Source organism: Podarcis melisellensis (genome assembly GCF_964234715.1).
Source record: "Podarcis melisellensis genome assembly, chromosome: 8".
Lineage (NCBI taxonomy): Eukaryota > Metazoa > Chordata > Lepidosauria > Squamata > Lacertidae > Podarcis > Podarcis melisellensis.
In genome coordinates, this window is record NC_138540.1 from 26,570,724 (window position 1) to 26,584,601 (window position 13,878).

Genomic DNA, 13,878 nt, shown 5'->3' on the forward strand with positions numbered 1-13,878 from the left:
TCAGCCAGCCCCCTGAAATATTGATTGATTGATTGAATTTATATACCACCTTATACCCAGAGGTCTCAGAGTGGTTTATAGAAAATAAATTTATTTCTACCACTGCCATCCTCCCTCCCTCTCTCTTTGCCACCTCCTTTCTTATTCTGCCTCTTCCTCCCCACTGTCCTGTCTGAGTTGATGGCTAGCAGACGGTTTTTGAAATTAGGCCTAAGGCTATGAAAGCTGCCCATTCCTGGTTTGAAAGGAATGTGCCTTGAGGATTTCATGTACCCTGACCAAAGGGCAAGCAACAAATGTTTGAATCCTGGAAAATTTGAGGTTTTATGAGGTTCCCATGTCCAGAATTATAGAATTGTGGTTTAAACAGTTTACAAAAAATATAAAACAAGGAAATCAAGGGGGAAATAACATCAGTACTTTAAAACATACAAAAGTTGAAATAGTAAAACAGATCAAAATGACCTCAAATTCCTAAACAGCTGGGTTGGCTTGCCTAAATAAGAATGTTTTTAGGAGGTGATGAAAAGAGCGCAGTAGGCATGAATTATGGCTGTATGATTACCTTTGTAGGAAGAGAGGTGGGAAAATGTATCCCTTTTAATTTTCCTTGATCTCTCAGCAGCCTTCGATACCATTGACCATGGTATCCAGTTGTAGGTGAGTGGCACTGCTTTGCGGTGGTTCCAATCCTACTTGGATGGTCACTTCCAAAGATGCTTGAGGGGAGGGTGTTCTTTGGCCCCATCAAGCCTTCAGTGTGGGGTTCCTCAGTGTTCAATTTCATCCCCTTTGCTGTTTAACATGAGTTGGCAAACAGGCCTGCGGACGGTCTGGGAATCAGCATGTTTTTACATGAGTAGAATGTGTCCTTTTATTTAAAATGCATCTCTGGGTTATTTGTGGGGCATAAGAATTCATTCATTCCCCCCCCCCCCGAATATAGTCTGGCCCCCCACAAGGTCTGAGGGACAGTGGACTAGCCCCCTGCTGAAAAAGTTTGCTGATCCCTGGTTTAACACCTACATGAAACTGCTGAATGGGGTTATCTGGCGTTTTAGATTACATTGTCAGCAATTCACTGATAACTCTCAGTTCTGCTTCTTTACATCTGCAGGTGGACCATTGTCTTGCCTCAGTAATGGACTGGATGAGAGCTTATAAACAAGCACAACTGAGGCACTGTTAGTGGGCAGTTCCCTAGACTGGATGGCTGGTAGGTTGCCTCCTCTTGACAGAGTTATGCTGCCTCTCAGTGGTGTGGAATGCCTTCCATTCCATCACCTTTGGCTGGTTGCCCAGTTTTGGCTCTGTCTGGACAGGTATAGCCTAATCTAGGTTAGATTACTACGATGTGTTTTACTGCCTGTGCAAGTATACTGAAGCACATGAATCTGACCTTGGGAAAGGTTGCAAGTAAACCAAATTTAACTTGCCAAACATGTGGTCTTTTCCTATGCTAGGGGAAGAGGGGAACTTTGGAAAGGAACCTTTAAAGGGGCCTTTTTGGAACTCACTTAGAAGGGCGTATCTTAAAGGTTTTGCAGCCTACATTACTTCGCTGATTACTTTGTGGCTTTATATCTCTGCTGGGGTTTTCACACCAAAGAGTACTTGCCCCAAACTTGGATCTTGGCATTCAAGAATTCTGGATATACATTTTTTGCACCAACAAACCAAACCAATACCTTTAGAATTTTGTCCCTGTATTCAGCAGTTCTGGGTCTTAGTCTATAATCAGCTTTCTAAAATAGTAATGGAGCTAATTGCTTATGTGCCTGTCCTGTTTTTATTATCCTTGTTTAATGGACCAAATAAGGAGATTCAGTCTGAACTATGGCTGTTGTTTTTATCAAATGCAGCTCATCAGACTTTATTACAATGATGGAAAGCCTTAGATAATGTGATGTTATGACTAAACAACATTTGAGCCATCACTACTTTTGGAAAAATAAAACCCCATCCATAATGTATTGTTATGAGTTTGTGTTTGCTTTTACACCCTAAATTCCTGGGTCTAGTAGGTGTTGGAATTTAGTTAAGGCTTGGGGTATTAAAATCAGGAAATAGCAAGACCCAGGTGGACACCTCCAATTCTTTAATTAAACCAAGTGTTAAAGGCTAATTAAGCTAGGCTAACTTCATGAGGCAATCGTCTGGGGTGATGGGCCATTAAGAAGAATAAAAGATCAAGGGACTCTGTCGGAGATAGCAAATGGGTGAGGACACTGCCTCCCTCTACTGATAAAGCTGGAGCTTAGAGTAGAGAGATAAAAAATAGAGTTGCTGTGATGTAAACTAGAGAGAAAGAGGGAGAGATTGATGTAGGATCTCTGCTTGGATCCTAGGTTGTGCCTATGGAGGAAGCAAGACCCTCTTAGAGTGTTAATGCTGTGAACCCCTCCATCGTAGGCTCAGGTTTTATATATGTATAAATAAACCATGTATCATAACAATACCACACCCTGCTGTGACTCAGTTCCAAGAGGAAACACGGACTCTGGGTAAACTGCCCAGAGCCCCTGGAATCTTGCGCCGCTCAGAGATTGGGGTGGCGTGCAACAGGAGAAACAAGAGGAAGAATGCCTTCACACAGCACAGTCATTATGGAATTTGGTAGCACTGGGTATAGCGATGACCGCCAACTTGGATATTTTTAAACAGTATCTTTATTGCAAGGGCATAGAGAAGCCACAATTGTTCAGCGTGGTATGGTGGAACTTGGTTGTCTATACCTCCAACTCAGATGCTTGGCCTTATATACCAGCAACAGCCAGTGAAATTTGGACATTATGATGTTTTTTCGTTACCGTAGACAATCTTCTGGAATTCTTCACCTGCTTATTAGATCTTTTAATAATATGCGAAAGACTTCAAACCCATCCTTTGTTGGGATTTTTTTTTGTGTTTAACATAAAAAAGAGGCAAGGGGGGAACCTCTTAAAATTTCTGCCTGATGTGATGATCTGAAAGCCCAGACCTCTTAGGGTTAAAGGGAGACCTCAGAAACCCCATTCTCTCCCTATAGCCTTGTCACTTGCTCTGGGTTTTGTTTCAGTCGTGTGTTTTCGGTTTTTGTTTATGCCTGTCTGGAAAGATGCTTGTTCTTGGCTCCATCATTGCCAGAATATTTGCTGCATGGTACGAACAGCATATGAGGGATTGCTTTGCATTTTTGCCCGCCTTGCTTCCCTTCCCCACTCCCCTACCAGCGTGCATGGCCTAATTAACTTTTGCTTCTCCCACGCTGCTCACTTTGTGCTGAAATGAACTTAGGGGTCTCGCTGCCTTGTTTTTTTCCAAGGTGACATTGCAGCCTTCGCCATGGCAACCGTGTCGCCGGGCCCGAGAGGGTGCTGAGAGGCGCAAAAGCCACAAGGAGACTGTCAATGGGAAATGGCAGCATTGGAAAGACATAATTGAAGAGACCGAGCAAGGAGAGACTGGAGACATGCCTCTCCAGCACCCCAAAAGTGAAGCAAATTCAATCTTTTGAAACATTAGCTAAACTTAGGCCTGTTGCGTTGACAGAGACGAGAGGAGGGAGATGGTGCAATTTGAGTATTAACTTCACATACACATGCAGAGCCAGTAAGCTGACCTCATCGTTTGCTGTATGCATGCCAATGAATCCAGTAAATAAATAAATAAAGTGTTGTATTTTTATTTTATTTAAAAGCATTTATAAGTGCTTAATAGATTTTTTTTTAAAAAAAAATCTTTATGTAGCACATGAAACTAGCAGTAAACGACAAAGCAGCATTACGAAATAAAATGGCGCATCCACACCCTACATTGGGGGTAAAGTTAAAGGTAAAGGTACCCCCTGCCCGTACGGTTCTGGGGTTGCACGCCCATCTTGCTTAAGAGGCCGGGGGCCAACGCTGTCCAGAGACACTTCCGGGTCACGTGGCCAGTGTGACGAAGCTGCTCTGGCGAGCCAGTGCAGCACACAGAAACACCGTTTACCTTCCCGCTAGTAAGCACTCCCTATTTATCTACTTGCACCCGGGAGTGCTTTCGAACTGCTAGGTTGGCAGGCGCTGGGACCGAGCAACGGGAGCTCACCCCGCCACAGGGATTCGAACCGCCGACCATATGATCGGCAAGTCCTATACGCTGAGGTTTTACTCACAGCGCCACCCGCGTCCCACATTGGGGGTGGCGTCCCCCAAATAATTCCGGGGACTATAGTTTACCTCTCACAGAACTACAATTCTCAGCACCCTTTAAAAAAGTTAGGGAAAAGTTAGAAACAGGCATCTATTAACCATTGCAGAAAGATATATTCTTAACTGCCTGCATTGTTGTCATCAGGCACTCAAAAATTAAAACAGAAGGCTCCTGCTAAATCTCTACTGGCAGAGTATTCCACAGGACTCGGCTGACAACACTAGACACTCTTATTTCTTGTTATCAAGTGAGCTTCGCCAACTGAGGGAATGACCAACAATGCTCCTGCCGATGATCTCAGTGTTTAAGGTGGGATATATGGACGCAGGTGGCGCTGTGGGTTAAAGCCTCAGTGCCTAGGACTTGCCGATCAAAAGGTTGGCGGTTCGAATCCCTGCGGCGGGGTGCGCTCCCGCTGCTCGGTCCCAGTGCCTGCCAACCTAGCAGTTCGAAAGCACCTCCGGGTGCAAGTAGATAAATAGGGACCGCTTACCAGCGGGAAGGTAAACGGCGTTTCCGTGTGCGGCTCTGGTTCGCCAGATGCAGCTTTGTCACGCTGGCCACGTGACCCGGAAGTGTCTCCGGACAGCGCTGGCCCCTGGCCTCTTAAGTGAGATGGGCACACAACCCCAGAGTCTGTCAAGACTGGCCCGTACGGGCAGGGGTACCTTTACCTTTACCTATATGGATTCAGGCAGTCCTTGTGGTACCTTGGACCTAAGTTGTTCAGGGCTTTGTAAATTAGCACAAAGACCCTGGCTCCGTAGTAGATGGGCTGTCAGGGCTGATGCTTAACTAAGGTGTTGCATGTTCCCAGCCAGATGCCCCCATCAGCAATCTGGCCAGCGCATTCTGCACCAGCTGGAGCAAGGAGCAAGGACCAGGACCAAGGACAGCTCCGTGGAGAACGAATTGCAGTAATCCAGCTTCAAGGTTTAAATGTATGGCATGGCTGTGCTCTTTAGGTCATACTCAGTTGAGACAGGGGAGCGTGGCGATTCAGTCCCTTTGCTGCACCATCTGGCTCAACGCCATTACTTGCTGCTAGCTGGGCTGGCTTAAGGTCTCTCCCTGACCTCTCTCTGCCCCTAAAACATCTCATATCGGAGGTATAAGCCAGCTACTCCCTGTAGGTGAGACCTGTGTGATAGCAGAGGCCACCCCTCCCAGCAAGGGAGGCCACCTTGATGCCACTCTCAGGATCCTACCTCACTGTGTCTAAAGGTAGCCCTTGTGTGTGCCTGTTGATCCACACTGTTAAAATAACCCATCTCCACCTTCCAGGACTGGATATTAAACAAACCCACCCTTTATTTTGATGCAGACCCTTTCCCTATGCCTTCTGCTCCTTGGGAATCCACAAGAACTGGGGAAATGTATCATATCTGACAAGTTTAATGTAGACGCATGATCTAATTGACTGAGTGAACGCTGGGCTGAGCGCCAGGGATGTCTCCGTCCTGCTTATTATGATGTCTCTGTTTTCCTCTCTGCGTCCTTCAGCTGGTGGTGGGAATGACCCTTTTGCAACTCAGCCTTTCCCAACCCTTTGCTGGGAAAAAGCAGTGGCTAGGAGCCAAAGGCGACACGACAGCTTTCTGTGTCTCAGTAGTGCCAGCCTATATTTGTCTACTCAGGAGTAAGTCCCACTGCTCCCATGTGAAGTAACTTTATTTTGTTCAGGGGGCCTTTTAAGCAATTCTTGCTACCCCTGTTTATTGATCTGATGCTTTTCCCTGTTGCTTCCATTTGTTTCAAACACTGTGAGATTTTGATCGATGGATTGTGTAAGCTGCTTTGCAACCATCTGTGGTGAAAAGTGGTCTGTAAATATTGAAAGTAAACAAATAGACTAAATAGAATATTCCAGCTTAAATCATTAGATAACAGGCAGTGCAGCAGAGGGACTGAATTGCCACGCTCCTCTGTCCCAACTAAGTATGACCTAAAGAGCATACTCATGCCATACATTTAAACCTTGCTGGATTACTGCAATGCGTGCTCCACGGAGCTGCCCTTGGTCCTGGTCCTTGCTCCTTGCTCCAGCTGGTGCAGAATGCAGTGGCCAGATTGTTGATGGGGCCATCTGGCAGAGAACATGCAACACCTTAGTTAAAGCACCAGCCCTGCCGGCCCATCTACTACAGAGCCAGGTTCAAGGTCCTTGTGCTAATTTACAAAGCCCTGAACAACTTAGGTCCAGGGTACCACAAGGACTTCCTGAACCCATCCTCCCTATGTCTTTCCCCCTTAAAATCTCACCCTCCCACCCTCTGCTTTGTACACGATTGGGCAGAAACAGCTGGTTACTTATTTTTATTTATATAGGGGATGGGGACATAGGGAGGTTTTCTGCCTTGCCCTGCACTACAATGGATCCTAGGGCCACTATTGGTTCCTGGGCAAGTTAATACACCTGCAAGCCCTTCTGACTGCAGGAAAATGCTTCCCTTGAAATCAAACTAAGTAGCCCAAGGAAACAGGCTGTGCAGTCATCAGTGCTGGTTAGCTGACAGGAGGCAGCTGCAAGACCTTTGCCTAGCATGCTTTAAAAGCAAACCACATGGGCAAAGGAACATTTCCCCTTTGCAGAACAGACCATCTTGAATAGAGTGGGGAACATAGGATGATTGACAAGCAGGTGTCCCCATGCACTTGTCTCTGGTAGCTGAAGAGGCAAACTTTGGAAGGAATTCACAAGGGCATATTTTAAAGGTCTAACAGCCTATATTTTCATGCTCGTATTTTGCTGCATATTTTTTGATTTTAAAATTTTGATGGAGTTCTCTTGAGAACTTCTCTCACCAAAGAGTACTTGCCCTGGATCTTGGTATCCATGGAATTCTCCTTTGATATTTTACATTTCCCCTTGCCACCAACATGCTCTGTCCAGGTAAAGCCAACAGGATGCCCTCCATATGTTATTGAACTGTCAATCAGACCCAGCCCACATGGCCAAATGTCAGGGATGGTGAGAACTGAGATTTAAAACGTTCACAATGTTGTTGGCAAGATCCACATCATGCATCAAAAGTACATCCAGTGTTCGTTTAAAGCACATCATTTCCCCCAAAGTATCCTAGAAACTATAGTTCGTTAAAGGTGCAGGGAATTGTAGCTATGCGAAACACACACGTCCTTTAGATTTCAGTCTCCTCACTGTTTATAACTGCAAAGTCTGTTCAACCAAACAACTGTTATTACCATCACCATTATTTTACAACCCAAAGTGGACACTGATGTACCATACGCAATATCAAAATAATCAACAAATGAGCAATACGCAGCTTAACAATATATTTCACTTTGTTACAGGATGGCATAAGACAGGTACCAGAATTAGCCAAATTGGGAATCGTTCTGACAAGTAACACTGAAGAGGGAAACTTATCTAAGGAAGAACCAAGAACAAAGAGATTGCCAAATATTTTTTCCGTATGAACTCATACTACTTGGAGACATGGGTTTCTATCTAACTGCTATACAGTGGTACCTCAGGTTAAGAACTTAATTCATTCTGGAGGTCCGTTCTTAACCTAAAACTGTTCTTAACATGAAGCACCACTTTAGCTAATGGGGCCTCCTGCTGCCGCCACCGCGGGATTTCTGTTCTTATCCTGAAGCAAAGTTCTTAACCCGAGGTACTATTTCTGGGTTACGGAGTCTGTCACCTGAAGCGTCTGTAATCTGAAGTGTCTGTAACCCAAGGTACCACTGTACTTAGAGTAGTCTTGTTAAAATTTATGGAACTGAGTTAGTCATGTCAGTAGGTCTACTCTGAGTAGGACTAGCATTGCCAGCAACCCATGGTGTTCTGAAGGACCCCTTTGTATGAATAATGAAACCTCACCAGGTTCCCAGTCTGCCTTGCTCCTTTGTACCTCTATGTGATGAATTAATTTTTCTGAGATGGCTATTAATAAAACCCTTTTGATATCAGGTGTCTATGATAAGTTCACTTGCAGCCTTCTAGTCCTATGCGATTACCAGCCTGAGGGCCACCAGCAAAATAATTACTACTTGGGGTGGATGTTTCAGTCTTTTTTAAAAAAGACAATGGGAAATGCCAGCAAGGCTAAACTTTTCATCTGCAGCAACACTTACATACAGGGCCCGTTCCAGAGAGAAGGGCTGCATATGCAATATACCTTGAAAGCACATTTGAAGCACACAGCCTCCCCAAGAAATCTGGACACTGTTGTTTGTTAAAGGTTTCTGTGAGGGGTAAACTACAGTGCCCATAATTTTTTGAGGCAAAGAATCTGCTCTGAATGTGCTTTGAAGGTACAGAGTGTACCGAGCCTGCAAAGCTTGTGCATATGTTGTGACCTAATAATAATAATAAAAATTATTTATACCCCGCCCTCCCCAGCCAGAGCCTGGCTCAGGGCAGCTAACAACAGTAAAATTAGAGTAAAAACATAATAGGGAAAAAAAACCAATTTAAAATGCAGTTTAAAATGCAGCCTCATCAAAATCATAAGGGGAGGGAAACATAAGTGTCAGACTGAGTCCAAACCAAAGGCCAGGCAGAACAGCTCTGTCTTGCAGGCCCTGTGGAAAGATGTCAAGTCCCTCAGGGCCCTAGTCTCTTGTGACAGAGTGTTCCACCAAGTCGGGACCAGTACTGCAAAGCCCTTGGTTGCGACCAATCTAACGATCTTGCGACCTGGGACCTCCAAAATGTTGTCATTTGTGTACCTTAAGGTCCTCCGTGGGGCCTACCAGGAGAGGTAGTCCCATAGGTATGTGGGTCCTAGGCCTCAAAAGAAATTCCATTCTCAGGCTGCGTGCTTTGAATCTCAACCAGATGAAGAAGACCTCTGAAATTGCCTTCCCCAGATCTTCCCACCCCACCCTGACACAAAATCCCTGGATCTGGTGCTGCTCATTGACCTGTTTGTCCTCTTCTCTATGTGAGCTAAGCACTCCCTCCTGTAGCACTCTAGAACATTTTACACTTGAGTCCTTTTTAAAAGTGGATCACACAAGCAAGCGCTGCTGTCTGGGTAGGTCTTGGGGGGGGGGCAGTCCATTACCACCCCCTACCCCCACTGCAATGCAACAGGGCTAGCTTTTCACATTTTGAAGCAAGGCTGAAATCCTGCACACATTTACATGGGGGCCAAGTCCCCTTTTACTCAGCAGAACTTACTGCTGTGTAGATGTGCCAAAGATCATTCCCAAGTGCAAACCTAGCCACATCTACTCAGAGGTCAGCCTTATTGAATTCAACGGGGCTTACTCTCAAGTAGGATTGCGGCCAACGTGAGATGTAGAGCATGGGGCTGGGATGTGAGACCCACGTTCAAATCTGCACACAGCCTCAAAAGTGTCTGGCAACCCCCGTTTCTCACCCTAACCCACCTCACAGGGTTGTTGTGAGAATAAAATGGGGAGGGGGAGAACCGTGTGAAGGACCTCATAAATCCAGAATCCAGCTGCACCACTGAGAGAGTTTGTCCACTGAAGACCTCTCTAACCCAGCATCCTGTTCTTGCAGTGACCTGACAAACAGGAAACTCACAAACAGGATCTGAGTGCAACAGCAACTCTACCCACTTGTGACTTCTTGCAACCAATACTCAGAGGCATATTGCCACCAACAGTAGCAGGGGTGACAACTTGAATAAAATATGGGGGTGGGGGCAGATAAGCCCCACCTCACATAATTGATGGCATGACGCAGTGCACACACACCATTTGAATGGCAGCGTTCATCAACTTTGGGGTCTCCGGACCCCCAAATATTTTATTGGGGTGGGGAGCTGAAGGGACATTGGTCCCTAGGAGTTGGTGGAAGGGGAATCTAGGCTATTCTCTGTAAAGTTACCTAACCCCCTTTTAAATCCACCCAAGCTGTTGATTATCACTGCAGTTTGTAGCAAATTGCACAGCTTAACTCTGTGAGATCCTGAATTTTCCAGTGTTCAGCTCCATTGGTTCTCCCTCCCCTCAAGCTCTAGTAATAGGAGATGTGGAGAAGTAACACCCCCCCCCCCACAATTCTCTGGAAAGTCTACTGGAATCACTTCTACTTGTTCTTTGCAACTGCTGAGTAACGCAGACAATCCTAGAGCAAACTGGGGGGAAATGATCCCAATAATACCAAATCGCTAATAATCAGGATGCAAGTGCTATTGTCGTAGGATAGATGGCCACCGCTCTGGAAACCCTGTTCAGGCGTGCAATCCTGGTCCAGGGTGCTCTCCTGCGTGCTGACACCCCGAAAATACCCCCTGCCAGATGGGAAACTGCTCCGGACCGGCAGGGCAGCTGCAGTTCTCGCGTTTGAGACAGCTCTGCCTTGCCTCCACCCAGCTGGGATGGAGAGAGAGACCGGTCCAAGGCTTGGGCTGCCGCGGAGCTGGTGCTCCTTATGCCCTTTCCAAGATGCTGAGCGCCTGTTGAATCCCACAGGTTGCTGAGCATCCCTCCTTCCCCTCCCTCCCTCCCTGATTCCTTATCTCATGTCTCCTCTCTCTGTGTGGCTTTCTCTCACACACTGTCTCTCACACACAGAGCACAGAAGCGGGAAAAGGTTTCCTGTCGGCTTGCCATCGCCTAGACAGGTCCAGCCCGTTCTGGACCACTGAGCTCAGCAAGCGGAGCGAGCGAGCGCTCAGGAACCTGCAAAGTTGATCCGGCATCTCTCCCCGCGACACCTCCCGGTTTCCGGCTCATCTCTCCTTCCAGACAAGGTAGGAAAGACGGGGAAGCAAAGCAGCGACTTTCTCTTCTTGATCTCTCCTTTTTTCTTTTTCTTTTTGGAGTGTGTGTGTGTGTTACAGATTGGCCTCTGCTGCGGTGCCAGGGTCTGCGTTCCTTCTGCATGCCTGTCTGTTGTCTGCACTTTTCTTCCCATAGCGCCGTATTCCATATCTAGTTAGTTGTGTATGTGTAGCTGGGCACTTCACCTTCGCTGTCTGAACATTTCTACAGGCTCCAGCAGCTCCCACTTAGAGGAAGAGAGACAGAGAGAGATTCTGCTTTCCAAAGCATCATTTTCCACAGTCTCTTAAGGGATGTTGTTGGCAAAGGGGAGGCAGAGTTGGGTGGAATTGGGTGGCAAAAGGCTGGGGCAGCACAGAACCCCCTTTGCTGCCTGAAAAGGGTGTGTGCGTGTGTGTGTGTGTAACAGCACCAGAGCCCCAGTTTCAAAAAAACAACCCTTCCAAGGTGCCATTGAAGGCGCTGGATCCATCCAACCTCTACATTCAGACTTGTTTTGATGGTCGGTGTCTCTCTGGAGGATATAGGAATAAAGAGTTGCATGAGAAAATCACAGGCTCCCTCAAGCTGCCTGAATATCATCTCTAGATCAGACCTCTTTAACACAATCCATATAGCCTGCAGTGGCTTTCATCTATTTCATTAATTACCCTCTCTATGGCTGCTAAGCTGCTAGATCATATGAAACATCATGAACTGTAATCCTCCCCTCTCTCCTTCCTCCCCTCTTTTCTTCTTCCCCACCATTGTTTCTGCCCTCTCTTCCCCTCTTGTTACATGCATATTGTAAGCTGTGCAGGGCAGGGACCTGGTCTTATGTAGCTCTGGAAAGTTCCATGCACTTTGACTGCACTGTATCAGCACATTGTTATTTGTTAAAATAATCTTGAACCATTGGTGAGCTATGATTTTTGCAGTGCTTTCAAAATGGTTTCATCTCACAGCGGAGGACTAGGGCTGAGAGTCAAGTGCTTTGCCCACCCCCAAAGTCTTTCCCCCACAAGCGCATGATGTTTTGGACCAGCTAGTAGTGACAGAAGTGTGTTTTGGGCACATGTTTTGAAGCATAGCTTTAGTTTGTCGAATCACCTTTGCATTTCACCCAGGGGGCTCAGGCACTGCATAATAAATACCGGTAGGTTCTGGAGCTAATTGCCACTTGATTCAGATTAAGTCTCACTCTCAAACAGGATTGGCTGCATTTCCCCCCCATTTTTTCCCCATTTTTTGAAATCGCAAGGTTACTATTAGACTCTGTTGGAGCTACTGCGTCTACCCACCCATTCCATTGTTGTGGAGAAATCAACACCATGACAGCTTAAATACATGATCTCAACTCTAGTGTGTGATACTCAGACTTGGTACAGTCTCTCCTGGGCTAGCAGCGTGTGTGAAATCTCAAGATTTGAATGTGCCATTGCTAAACCTTGGAGCTCTGTTTCACTCCCTGCACTTTTGAGAATTCCCCAGGGGTATTCAGTAGAAATCTCATGTCCTCACATCTTCCAAAGGACCTTGGAATTTACTATTTCACCACTTCCAAAAAAAATTAACTGGAAATATTATATTCTAGCAACAAGTAAACATTCATCTGGTGTGGTTGAGAGACTAATCACTCCAATGGCCTTGTGTAATTTGAGGTAGGTCAATATAGTTATCCCCATACTGCAGATGGGAAGACTGAGGCCAAGCGAATAGGCAGTTACTTAAGGGTACCTCTTGAGTTTGTGGCAGAGGGCAGATCTGAACTGAGGACATCCTGGTTCACAGCTGAGTTTTGGGCAGAGAGATCCTGTAGTCCTCATACTGGCCAGCTGCATATTCCTGCATCGCTGGGTGCTAGATGATCCTCAGAGTCCCTTCCAACTCAACAATTCTATGATTCCTGACATGTTGGAGGGCCACTTATGCTCATACTGGTAAAAGAGCACAGGAGGCCTTCTGCTCTGTTTAGACTCGAGTCTCCCATGGTGATGATTTGATGGTTGCAGTAGGGTGTATTGGGTCTTCTCTTCCCTGCCTAATTAGGTTTTCTCTCATCCCCCTACCCCATAAGTGTGCCATTGTAGAGATTGGGAGATGGAAGGTACAAAGACCACATTCACGCCACAAATTTAAGGCATTCTACCACATTAAGCAGTCAGGGCTTGCCCTCAAATAGCTGGGAAGTGCAGTTTGCTGAGGGAGCTGAGAGTTGTTTGGAGACCCCTTTCCCCCCTCCCAGTGCTACAATTCCCAGAGTCCTCTGTGAAGAGGGATTGATTGTTAAACCGCTCTGAAAACTGTAGCTGTATGAGGAGAATAGGGGTCTCTGTGCACCCGTAACAAACCAGAGCTCCCAGAATTCCTTGGGAGAAGAAGCCATGACTGTCAAAAGTCGTATTATAGTGTTTTAAATATGTGGCGTGAATATGGCCAAAGTCCAGAAGAAACCAACGTTAGTTTCAGTCTGTGATTCTGAAGCAAAGTCCTTTCTAACAGCATTAAATCCACTGGACAGAAATATATATATATATTCTGCATTGGTATCCTAGACTTGCCCAGCAATAAGGCTGAGAAGGTAAAAGTGATGCCGCCACAGAAATTGGAGCAGCTATGACAGCCACGCCCCCAGCATAAACAGAAACACCACTGGTTTCCCACCAATCACAGGCTGATGATGCAGCCACATCTGTATGCCAGCCAGTCCACTCACTAAAGTAGGGAGACACTAGGGGTGGACAAATATATCAGTTTTCGCTTTCCCTCTGTCAGTTTCGGTTTTCCAATCTCAAAATCACTAAAAGTTTCTGCAGCAATTTGCGATCTTTTTTTTAAAAAAAAAAATCGTGAAAATTTATCACAATTTTCGTGCAAATTTGCATGTTTTTGCAAGCTATTTGCCTAATGAAATGCTTCTTTGTGTGATGAACATTTCCCACGGGGTGTGCATATTTGTACACACTGGTTGGTTGGGAAACTGCACCCCCAAAA

The 13,878-nt window shown here is 46.0% G+C and overlaps 1 protein-coding gene across 6 annotated transcripts in view; it reads left to right on the plus strand.

The window, feature by feature from the left end:
• The first annotated feature begins 10,233 nt into the window (after window positions 1-10,233).
• The window catches only part of VWA5B1 (von Willebrand factor A domain containing 5B1), a 65,044-nt gene continuing 61,399 nt past the window's right edge, over window positions 10,234-13,878 (plus strand). For 5 of the 6 annotated variants that reach the window (XM_081923461.1, XM_081923465.1, XM_081923463.1 and 2 more), the window contains exon 1: window positions 10,649-10,874. The gene's annotated coding sequence lies outside the window, so the exon portion shown is untranslated. Of the gene's footprint in view, window positions 10,594-10,648; window positions 10,875-13,878 lie in introns of those variants that run through there. The other variant, XM_081923462.1, reaches the window with a different exon arrangement.